The sequence below is a fragment of the Manis javanica genome, chromosome 9, assembly GCF_040802235.1.
Source record: "Manis javanica isolate MJ-LG chromosome 9, MJ_LKY, whole genome shotgun sequence".
Classification (NCBI taxonomy): domain Eukaryota; kingdom Metazoa; phylum Chordata; class Mammalia; order Pholidota; family Manidae; genus Manis; species Manis javanica.
The window spans coordinates 278,430-290,436 of NC_133164.1; the positions used below are offsets into that span (position 1 = coordinate 278,430).

At 53.0% G+C, this 12,007-nt stretch overlaps 1 long non-coding RNA gene across 6 annotated transcripts; it reads right to left on the minus strand.

The window, feature by feature from the left end:
* Positions 1 to 134: 134 nt before the first annotated feature.
* LOC140843330 (uncharacterized) lies at positions 135 to 12,007 on the minus strand. 6 transcript variants are annotated; one of them, XR_012120952.1, is made up of 3 exons: positions 11,863 to 12,007; positions 5,177 to 7,130; positions 135 to 5,086 (listed from the first exon to the last, which is right to left on the minus strand). It is a non-coding gene; the product is annotated as an uncharacterized lncRNA (long non-coding RNA). The 6 variants fall into 6 exon arrangements; XR_012120949.1 differs by having other exon boundaries at positions 135 to 2,911; positions 3,009 to 7,130; XR_012120951.1 differs by having other exon boundaries at positions 135 to 2,374; positions 2,629 to 7,130.

A 12,007-nucleotide genomic window follows, 5' to 3' on the forward strand; every position in this document is an offset into this window, starting at 1 on the left:
TTTATCAATTTTTCAAATTGTTACATGCTTTTTGTGTTCTGAGAAATGTTTGCCTTCCCCAAGCAATAGATGTCCCCTTGGTTCCTTGAAGAAGCTGTACAGTATCAGAATTTCCATGGAGACCGGTGATGCACGTTGAATTACTTGTGTGTGTGTCTTGTTTGAGATGAGGGTCAGGGTTTCTCCCCCAACAGATGCCCAGTGGATCTAACACTATGTACTGAAGAAACTTTATTTTCACATTAAGTTGTCTTGGCACCTTTGTTGAAAATTAATTTACCCTATACATGTAGGTTCATTTCTTTTTTAAAAAGTGATTTTTGAAAGGAAAATTATAAGACCCGTCCTCCTAATTTTGGCCCTACATCCCCCACCCCCTTCATCAGCCTCATCCCTCCATTCTGCTTGTCTTGAAGTTGCTTAAAATGTAAACATATGACCCAGCAATTGCACTCTGGGCATTTATCCTGGAGAAATGAAATTTTATGTTCACACAAAAATCTGTACTCTGATGCTCATGGCAGCTTTCTTCATGATGACTAAACCCTGGAAACATCCCAGACGTCCTTCAGTGGCTAAGCTTGCTCTGGTGTGTCCACAGAATGGAACCCTACTCAGGAGCAAGAAGGGATGAGCCACTGAGAGCCTCACAAGGGTACTATGTGGGCAAAAAGCCCAGGCTCAAAGTTTGCATACACATTCTGTGCACATACTGTTCTTGAAATGACCCATCATAGAGACGATCAAGGCCAGGGAGGCCAGCACCAGGCAGTCCTTCCTGGTGAGCAGACGGGGGTCTTGAGTGTGGCTGTGGGGCCATGAGTCTGCACGTCACAGGATCCCTGCACAAGGACAGACCCAAAATAAAATGTGTGCAGGCAAAGCCTAGCCACTGAGCGTGCGCTGCAGTCTAGCTGACTATCGTGCCAACACGGAGTCTGTGGTTTTGATCATGTTCTATATCATGTGGGTTTCCACTGTCAGGGAGCTGAGTGGCAGGTGCACGGGACCTTCCCATACAATCTCGTGACTTCTTATAAATCTATAATTAGTTCAAAATACAAATACTTAAAATAAATTTGACAAAAGACATGTCAAAGATTTAAAAACTCATGGTTTAAAGACATTACTGAGTGAAATTAAAGACTTAATAAATGAAGAAATAACGTGTTCATGGAAGGGAAGACTCAACATTGTTAAACATTGCTAAGCTGCCAGTCTCCACAAATTAATCTCTAGAATCAACACAGTCCCCATCAAAATCCTAGCAGAGGACTTAAAATAACCAAAACAAGTATGGAAGCAACAAAGCCGGAGAATTTGTAGTACCTGATTTCAAGGCCAGTCACAGGCAGTAATCGAGACTGACACGTCGTGTCATAATAGACAGACGGATCGATGGGGCAGACGGGGGCCGAGAGGCGGGCCTGCTCAGACCTGGCCAGGTGGTCTTGACGAAGGCTCCAGGGCAGGTCAGGGGGAGGACGATGCTGTAGGATTTGGACGTTCGTATGTGATACACAGAGCGAAGAAAACCCTTAACTTACATGACACACATAAAGAAATTAATGTGAAACCAATCATAAATCTAAATGTGTAAACTAAAACAATAAAACTTCTAGAAGAAATGCAAGATGACATCATAGTGACCTTTAGTTTGCAAAAGACTTTTTAAATACAGCACACAAGTTCAAAATATTTGAACTATATCAAACTACGAAAAACATCAATGAATTAAATTCTATCTTAAAATTTGCCCTCCAAAAGACACTGAAGGAAATTAAAAGGCAAGCAGCAGAATGGGAGAAAATAACTGGAAAATATTTTCCAACAGAGGACTTTTATCTACAATATGTAAAGAAGTCTTACAACTCAATAATAAGAACACAAACAATTCAATCAAAACATAGACAAAAGCTTTGAAGGCCTGGGCAGCATTCTGGGCCTTGTAGCTTCTCCCGGCCACTGGCTGGCCTCAGGCTCCCAGGTGTCACCTCCCAGGTCATTTGCATCACCTGGCCTTGGGGTGTGTCTCAGGGGGCAGCCACCCTGGGCTGTAGCCCTCCTATCCAGGCGCCCCGGGAAGCGAGGATGGAGGGAATTTACTGTGGAAAGAGGCATGCAGGCCTAGGCAGGGAGCCTTCCAAATGCCAAGAATGGAGGCTGCAGAGTGGTCTGGGGTTCAGGTGCCCTGGGGCCCCCGCCCCAGGACTGCACAGGCTCACCTGGTCCCCTGGCACCACTCTAGGAAGAGACAGGTGTGCATGGCCTGACCACCATGCCCCACACACCCAGAGAGGCCCCTGGTGCACGTCAGAAGGCGACCGAACTCCAGGGAGAGATCAGGCTGTGCAGGCTGTTTGTGCTGACTGCACTGATGAAAGAAAACAGATTTGTCAGTAACTGTTGGTCAAACAGATGCTGTCACTCCTTTCGTGGGAAAGGGAACCGCTGACGGGAGCCCAGCGCTCCTGCAGCCGGCACTCAGCCCCATGTGCACGCACCGGGGGCAGGACCACTGCTGGCTGCCTGTGGTCCCTGACCGATTTCCCTACAAACAATGCTGCTCAGTCACCAGGGTGAGGGGTGCAGAGGCAGGCAGGCGGAGGTCGGAATGCTGTAACTTACGTGCGCTTGATCCCCTGGCCCCCTTGATTTGGGTGCGATTATTCCTCCCACTTCACAGATGAGGAGACTGAGGCTCAGAGAAGTCAAGGAGCAAGGCAAGGTTATGTGCCCAGAAAATAAATGGAGTGGCTCTCAAAGGAGGTTCCCAGGCCAGCTGGGACCAGCCCTCCCAGCCTTCCAAATGGGGCACTCTGGGGATGCCCACACCCTGTGAAGTGGGTCCCTACCTCAGAGGAGAGGGCCCTCCCGGTGCAGCTCACAGGGGCCGCCGGCTCTCGCCACCCTGCCCAGGATGCAGAGGAAACCACTTGGCTCTGGCCTCAGTTCCTTCCTCACCTGATTTTATGCCTATGATGTTGTCCCCATGGAAGGCCCCTTACCTGGACAAGCAGGCCCATCAGGGTGCCATGGAGGGGACGCATGCCGGCCCAGACAGAGGGGCAGGCAGGTGCGTGCCATAGTGGGGCTGCTCAGACACAAATCTGCACAAATGAACGTAAACCTCCAGAAACGCCAGGACCTGGAGTTACCTTTGGACCCCAACAGTCTCCCTGTGAATCCATTTCTCTGACATCCTCCCAGTCTGGCAGGAAACTGCCTCCAAGACCAGTTTTCACTGGTTTCAGGGGGATCCTCGGGCAGAGCTGTGAGCTGAAGCCTGCCCTCTGCTGGGAGCTGGCCTGGAGCCAGGGGAGCAGAGTGAAGGGGAAGCTGGGGACCTTGTGCCGTAGTCCCGACAGGGCCTGCCACCTGGCCTGAGGGTGCCCCAAATTCTTCAGGTCGCAGTGGGCATCCTGCGGGGAGGCTCAGGGCGAGGGCACAGGCTGAGCCTGACTTCTTTCCCGGCCTGTGGGTGGCTGGAGGGCGGGGGTGGCACTGGGGCCCGCCTGTTCTGGCCAGTGTAGCCAGGGCTTAGCCCCCTGTGACCGTGGCCTCAATCCCAGCCTCACACTGCAGTCCTGGACTCCAAGCCAGCCCAGCACGTGGCCTTCCACTCAGCAGCCAGCCCTCTCCACCCTGGACCTCAGGGTGGGGCTAAGTGACCCGGGCAATGTGACACTCAGGGTCTGTGTCAGAGGCCACTGAGAGCACAGGCCAAGAGCGGGTGAGAAGCAGGAGGCAGGGTGCAGCAGGCTGTCACTCGGGCCAAGAGCATGGGCCCCAAGAGCTCAGGGCGCCCCGCATGGGGGCTGCGCAAGGGGTAAGTGGCCAGGTTGCCAGGCTTCACAGAGGGGCTGCGGCTGCGCAGCCTCTCCCGTCTGGCCTCTCCAGGTTCTCTCCGCCTCGTGTCCGGCTCCTTCCTCCCTCAGGACCCTGCTCCAGGCCGACACCTCGCCCGTCTGCCGGGCCCCAGCAGCCCCCTGCAGGCTGGGCTGCACGCTGTCACACAGGAACCTGCTCATCCCCATCACCCCTCTGCAGATGAACGGCCCCTGTGGTCACTCTGTCCTGGGCTCAGTTCTTTTAATGAGCCAGGAAAACACAGGTTCCCATCCCACAGGCCGGCAGTTTGATCACCGTCTCTGACAGCAAGTCCTCAACCTTCCGCCGTGGCTCACATGTCCTGGAACTGCACTGTGTGCACTCCTGGCCAGGAAGACATGATAAACAGCATCATTGAAAAGAATAAACAAAAATTCCAGCCCTTCTTAACTACTCTGCGCCACATTTAGAGTGAATGTTTCGACATTTCTGGAGGAAGTTAGTGTTTGTTCTTCCAAGAACCTCCACAGAGCTTTCGTGGGTCACCACGGGGTGTCACCCATTCTCTTCTCAGGAAAGTGGGTCCGAGAGGGCCGTGGCCCTGACAGACACCCCTCCCGGAGCCCGGCCAGTACACATACTCCAGGGACTTGTGGCCAACTGTCTGGGAGGCTGACAAAGTTGGGCAGAGAAAGTGCTTTGGCCATCCAGGCGGGTGGCGCAACCGCCTGCCATGGAATAAGGACCTGGGCGCCCAGGCTGTTTGGCTGGCATCTGTGTGAGCTGCTCTTGGCCTCGAGAGCTGGAAACTCTGGCAAATTCAGACATGACCGAATCCTCCAGCTTAGCTGGCATTGCTAATAGCTTTTGGTCTTTGCTCTGCCCCAGCCCACCGCCCCTGTGGGAGTGAGGGGCTAGGGGTCTCTGCCTCCCTCGGGGTGGGAGGAGGAGGGAAGGCCCAGGCTCAGGACCAGACCTGGGTGAAGACAGAGGGTCTGCAGTCTGGAGCAAACACAACTTGGGGTTGGGTTTCCGGCCCTGCAGCCCCTCGGGTCTGCTCCAGCCACTGGATCCAGGGACGGCAACCTGACCACTTACCCCTTGCGCAGTGCCCATCCCGTGAACCCCACTGAGGGGTCGGCCCCTCTGCATGTCTGCGGCCTCGGCGGCGGGCAACCAGAAGGTGCACCTGTGGGCTCCAGTTATGGGGCTGTCCTCCTTGTTGAATAAGGCCCACGGGGTGAAATGTTTTCCTCTGCAGGGAGGTGGGATGGCATTTTCTCAGACAGGCATTTGCAAGGCTCAGACAGCCATGGGGACATGGCCAAGAGATCCAAGCTCTGACCTGGCCCAGAGGTTGAAGGCTTGGGGAAGACTTGGGTCGAGGCATCAGGTACTCTTCGAGGTTCCTGGGACAGATTCACGGGGGGCACCTTCAACAAGCCCTGGCCTCCAGGGCTGACCTGACCTGAGGGCCCTGACACGGCAGCAGAACAAGACTGGGGCCTGTTTCGGACACAAGTGAGGAAAGGTTTGCTCTACAAACTGAGATGGTCCCTGTACTGCCCCGCCCCAAACGTCGGCATCGGCTCACTCACAGATGGAGCTCTTCTCTTACAGATATTCATCAAGGAGGAATGTTCACACAGCAAGTGTATGAGCCCTTGTGCTGTGCTACTGCCCCTTCCGTCTAGTGTTAAGACACTTCCAAACACTCACCCAGGAAAACGCCCCGTCACCACTATGTAATCGCTCCCCTTCCTCCCCACAACCCATCTGCATTCTGCCCCCGGATTTGCTTATTCTGGATAATTCCTTTAAAGGGAAGCAGATAGCACGTGGACTCCTGTGTCTGATTTCACTCACTGGGCATGTTTCAGCGTTCATATGCGCTGCAGCGTCAAGTGCTTCGCCATGTCTTGTGGGTGAAGCGCTCCGTTGCACGTCACTCCGTTTATCTTTCCACCCACTGCTGGATGCTGGGTGTTTCCGCCTTTGGCTGCTGTGAAGTCACATGCAGGCTTCCATGTGGTTGCACGTTTTTGTTTCTCTTGGATGTACACCTAGGAGCTGAATTGCTGGGTCATGTGGTAGTTGTATGTGTGACGCTTTCGAGGAGCCACGAGACTGTTTTCCCATCCGCACCCGTTGTGTGGGAGGGTCCCCTTCTCCCCTCATTCTCTCCTGGTTCCACTGGAACATCAGACCCACCCTTGCAGTGGGAAGCAGGACCTCACTGGGGTTGTGACTGGCATTTCTCTGATGAGCATCTTTTCATGTGCTTGCCGGCCCCGTACACATCTTCTTTGGAGTGACATCTATTCAAGTCCTATGTCCATTTTAAAAATTGAGTTTGTCTTTATGTTGTTGAGTTGTGTTTTATACATTCTGGATGCTAAACCCTTACTAGATATATAATTGGCAATTATTTTCTGCCATTCTGTAGGCTCTTGTTACTCTCTTGAGAGTGTCTTTTGATGTACAAAAGGTTTTCATTTTTATGAAGTCCGACATGTTTGGTTGCCTGTGTTTTGGTCATGAAGACTTGTTTTCTTCCACTACTTTTATAAGCTTTAGGTCTTATTTACGATCTCTTTATTTCAACAGATGTGTTGAGATTTTATGTTTCTTCTTTTGTCAATGTTGGTACTTTGTGTGTTTCTAGGAAATGTCTGTTTCACCTCCATCATCAGACTTGCTGGCCCAATGTTGCTCAGTATTCTTATGATCCGTATGCTTTCTGTAAGATTGGTAGTAACCCAAACCTTTATTTCCGTTCTTAGTTATTTTTGTCTTATCTCTTTTTTTTCTTGTATAGCTAATTTCTAGACTATTGTTAGGGTTTGTCAATTTTGTTGATCTTTTAAAAGAACCAGCTTTTGGTTTTATTGTCTCTCTATTGTTTTTGCATTCTCTGTTGCATTTATTGCTACTCTGATTTTCACTATTCTTCCTGGCGGCTTTGGGCTTACATGGCTTTCCTTAAGGTATACTGTTAAGTTGTTGATTTGAGATCTTTATTCTTTTTTAATAGAAAAGGTAGTTTGCTTTCTTTCTTGAGGTGTAATTGACACTTAAGTTTAGTTTCAGGTGTACAACATCATGATTCGATATTTGTGCATATAGCTAAGATTCACTCTCAGCATTTTTCAAATATGCAATATAGTTAAATATGCAAAGTAAACTATGCAAAATCTTGCTATATGTATTCCATTTCCATTCTTCTCTTGGTACTTTCTAATTTCCTTAGTGATTTTTTCTTTGATCCATTGGTTGTTTAAAAGTATGTTATTTAATTTCTGAAAATGCAAAATGAACAAGATTAAAATGACCTTAAGCATGTCTAAGATGTTCTGAGGCATATCACAAGCTATCATTATGCAAGTTAACTATTCCAAGTTTATTCTCACAACCAGCTGCACATTTTCTCACAGCACATTGGACATTATTAACTACAGTCACCAACACCCCCATAACATTTATTCTACAGCTGGGAGTTTGTACCTTTTGACTCGCTTCACCCATTTCGCCCACCCCAATGCCACCCAACCCACCCTGCAACCACCTGTCCTCTGTATCTGAGCTCAGTTTTGTTGTGTTTTTTTTTTCCAGATTCCACATAAGTGAGATCATACCATATTTGTTCTTTTTTCTAATTTCCTTAGTAATTTCTCCTTTGACCCACTGGCTGTCTGAAAGTGTGTTATTTAATTTCTATGTATTTGCAACTATTCCTATTTCCCTTTTGTTATCAATCTCTTTGTTTCATTGCATTGTGGTCAAAAATAGTCTATATGATTTCAGTTTTTAAAAATGTACTGGGAGTGATTCTGTGGCCTAAGATGTGGTCAGTCCTGGAGGATGTTTTATGTGCCCTTGAGAAGAATGTGTGTCTGTTCTTGCCTTCTGGCGTGTCCTTCATGGGTCTGTTCGGTCTAACTGGCTTACAGTGAGAGCCGAGTCCTCTTTCACTTCCTGATATTCCCATGTTCTGGAACAAATGTTTTTTCATCTCGATTTAACAAATGTTTGCTCATCAAACATTTATCAACCCAATGAATAAATCCACAATGAGCTACATATATATACGGCAAGTACTGAACATCCAGAGGCGGATCACTGGCTCATTGTATAGCGATACCTGCTGCGGCCAACAGCGTGTGTGGTGCAGGAGGCAGAGAACTGATGCCCTACTGCCCAGGCGAGCAGGGTGCAGAGGACCTGCCCACCGGTAGCCAAGCAACAGGACGTAAGATCCTGAAAATGCAAGGGAGCTGCCGATAACTGGCACTGCAAATTTAAAGAACTGGTTGAAGAAGTTTTCTGGGCTTCAGGGGGAAAGTTGTCCTTAAACTCCAGGCAAAGGGAACAGAAGCAAAGGCCAGAAGCCCAGCAAATGGCGCTTGACTGGAGCTTCAGAGGTGCGGGCCGGTGTTGGACCGAAGGGTGCCGGGGACTTGGCGAGCTTGTGGGAAGCACGGATGCAGAGCCCAGTGGCTGGGCTTACGGCGCTGATTCTGCGTCGGGACTTCACAGAGCAGGGCTCCGCAAAGGGGAGAACCTGCTTCTCTAGAGCTGCTTGAGAAGGCCTGGAGGAGTGAAGCGTGGGGCAAGGCAGTGAGGCCTACCGGAGGCGGGCGGGCGGGCTGGCCCGGTGGGTGGGGCCTACAGGAGGGGAGAGCGGGCCCAGTGGGCGGGGCCTACCAGAGGGGAGAGCGGGCCCAGTGGGCGGGGCCTACCGGAGGGGAGAGAGGGCCCAGTGGGCGGGGCCTATGGGAGGGGAGAGCGGGCCCAGTGGGCGGGGCCTCCCATGCAGAGGCTGGGGCTATGGGTCACGGACGTTGTGGAGCGGGAGTCCTGCCCATCAGGCCCAGCGAGGCCAGAGCACAGGCCCCCAGACCCCAGGACGGCAACAACACGTGTGCTTTCCCGCTCAGGCCACTTGGTGGGTGGAGGTCCTGTAGCCAGAGGAGGAGGAGGAGGAGGAGGTCGTGGCAGGGCCACATGGCAGACGCCTGGCCCTGATGGGACTGCCTCAGTGATGACGCCATGAGGCCAGACCTGCAGGAGCTCCAGAGGCACAGCCTGCCTCCCTGGCCTTGTGCAGCAGTGTCCTTGTAGGACCCCTGCCTCCATTTTGTTTTCCTCATTTTGAGTTTCTATGTGCCTCCATTTTGTGTCCGCCATCTTGAATAGCTGTGTCCCCTACATGACTCCTGCCTCCATTTTGTGTCTTCCATTTTAAATAACTATGTCCCTCCATTTTGTTTTGTGTCCTCCATTTTGAGTTTCCCGCTCAAGCCACGCCCATTCCCGCGGAAATCTTGCGCAGCAACCCTCCTCAGCCAATCAGCTATGGTCACAATAAGCCACCCGCCTTGGAAAGCCCCTACCTGTTTTTGCTGCAGTATAAAAGCGAAAAGGAAACTGTTGAGTGTGAGTCCTGTGTTCTGACGGGCTGCTGGGTCCCTAGTTCCAACATTTCGCGACTGAGGCTGGTGACTGCGGCTCCGCACGGGGGACTCAAGGAAACAGGGCACAACATTTGGGGGCTCGTCCGGGATCCCCGTGAGGAGCAGCAGCCCCAACCACCGGGTGAGGTCTTCATTGAGTTTGGAGGTGACTAGTCACGCCAGCCGCAGGCCGGCTGGCTTTGGGGGGGCAGTAGTCCTAGCAGGACCCGCCCCGTCTGGTTCAGGGCAGCGGGAGGCTGTCGCAGGCTCAGGACTGTAGCGAACGGCCCTGGGTCTCTGGGGTCAGTCTTCTCTAGAGAGAAGAATGATTGGAAGATATTTCTGTCAGACTTCTGGAAGGGTTTTTTTTTTTCTTTTTGGTGGGTTTTGTTAGTCTTATTGTCCTGATTTGTGTTGTCATCATCTACTTCCGTTAGTCATATTGTCCTGACTTGTGTCGTCGTCGTCGTCTGGCCGGTTCTGACTTTTCCCCCATCACTCTTACGCGCACGGCCCTCACCCAGCCATGGGGCAAGGGCCGTCTTCGCCGCTGAGCCTCATGACTGACCACTTTTCTGATTTCAGGACCGAGGCTCGCAGCCTTAGCCTGGAGGTCCGCAAGAGCAGACTCATAGCCCTTTGCTCCGCAGAGTGGCCCGCCCTCGGGGTGGGGTGGCCCCCGGAGGGATCCCTCGCCCTCCCTGCGGTTCGGGCGGTTCGGGACAGAGTCACGGACCCGGGGCCCGGGGGCCACCCCGACCAGGCCCCCTACATACGCGCCTGGCAGCACCTTGTTGAGAACCCCCCTCGCTGGCTGACACCTTTTCTCCCGCCCGCTCCCACGGCAGCCTGTGCCCCCCGCTTCCAGGAGCCGCCGCCTGCGCCGCCCGCCCCGCCCGCCCTGCCTGCCCCCCCCGAGCCGCCACCCCCGGCAGTCCAAGCCATCGCCAAATACGACTTCAGAGCTACTAGAGACGACGAGCTGAGCTTCAAGAGGGGGGACATCCTCAAGGTTTTGAATAAAAATTGTGATTGGAACTGGTACAAGGCAGAGCTCAATGGGAAAGACGGCTTCATTCCCAAGAACTACGTAGAAATGAAGCCACATCCGTGGTTCTTCGGCAAAATCCCCAGAGCCAAGGCAGAAGAACTGCTCGGCAAACAGCGGCAGGATGGGGCCTTCCTTGTCCGGGAGAGCGAGAGCGCCCCCGGGCAGCTGGCCCTCTCGGTCAGGTGCGGGAACGCCGTGCAGCACTTCAGGGTGCGCCGAGCCGCAGCCGGGGAGTATTTCCTCTGGGCCGTGAGGTTCAGTTCTTTGAAGGAGCTGGTAGATTATCACAGATCCACATCCGTCTCCAGAAGCCAGCAGATATTCCTCCGGGACATAGAGCAGGTGCCGCAGCAGCCAGCGCACGTCCAGGCCCTCCTTGACTTTGACCCTCAGGAGGATGGAGAGCTGGGATTCCGTCGGGGAGACGTTATCCGTGTCCTGGATAACTCGGACCCCAACTGGTGGAAAGGGGCTTGCCGCGGGCAGACCGGCATGTTTCCCCGCAATTACGTCACCCCCGTGCAGACCCATAGTGGGACAAGAATGCCCACCCAGGCACAAAAAGGGAAGGGGGGAATGTAGGACCCCTGCCTCCATTTTGTGTCCCCCATTTTGAGTTTCTATGTGCCTCCATTTTGAGTTTCCCGCTCAAGCCACGCCCATTCCCACAGAAACCTTGCCCAGCAACCCTCCTCAGCCAATCAGCTACGGTCACAATGAACCCCCCCCAGCCTCCCCCCCCCCCCCCCCCCCCCGCCTTGGAAAGCCCCTACCTGTTTTTTGCTACAGTATAAAAGCGAAAAGGAAACTTTGTTCGGGGTCTCAGACGGAGTCCTGTGTTCTGGCGGGCTGCTGGGACCCTAGTTCAAACTAGCAATAAAGAACTCTTGTTCTTACATCTCGCGACTGAGGCTGGTGACTGTGGCTCTGCACCGGGAACTCAAGGAAATGGGGCACAACATCCCCAAACCTGGTGGCCAGGAACACTCCAGGCAGCACGCGAGCGTGGGGTGGTGAGGGGCACCCGGGGCGGATGCACGAAGGGCTATGAGGCGCCGGCCCCGCACTGCCGCTCCCACAGCTCTTCCTAAGCCCGCCCTGAAGACTGGAGGCTCACGGTCCTCCATGCGAGCCCCCCTGCTTACCCAGAGCCCACTTTGTGCTCCAGTGGTGAGCAAGGAGTTGGCCTCAGGCCATGGAGGCCGTTCTCTGAGTCTCTCAGGGTGGTCTGTCACGGCACTGGCACCTGCGCCTGCCTCCTGCAGCCCTGGCCGTGACCCCCAGGTGCAGCCCAGGTGGCTCAGCCTACTGTCAGGTGCGGCAGGGTGCCCACGGGACCAGGAGGCCTGGGCCTAGGACTGTCCCCCTGTCTGCAGCCTCCAGGTGCCTTCTTTTCTCTCTGTGCTTGTTCATTCCTGCCCTTCTGGTGCGCTTCACGGGCAGGGTGAGGCTTGCCCTAGGTGGGCTTGTGTTTTGCAGTGGTGAGGAGAGACTGAATGACATCAGCCCCCCTGATCCCAGGCATACCTGGAAATAGCCACATTAAAGACTGTGCTCCCAGATCCTCAAGCTGAAGGACAGTAGCCTTTTTTGCACCACTTCTCTGAAAGGACATGTTCCTTAGGCAACTGTGTAAACACTAAACGCTGGTTGAGATGATTTTTGTCCCCTG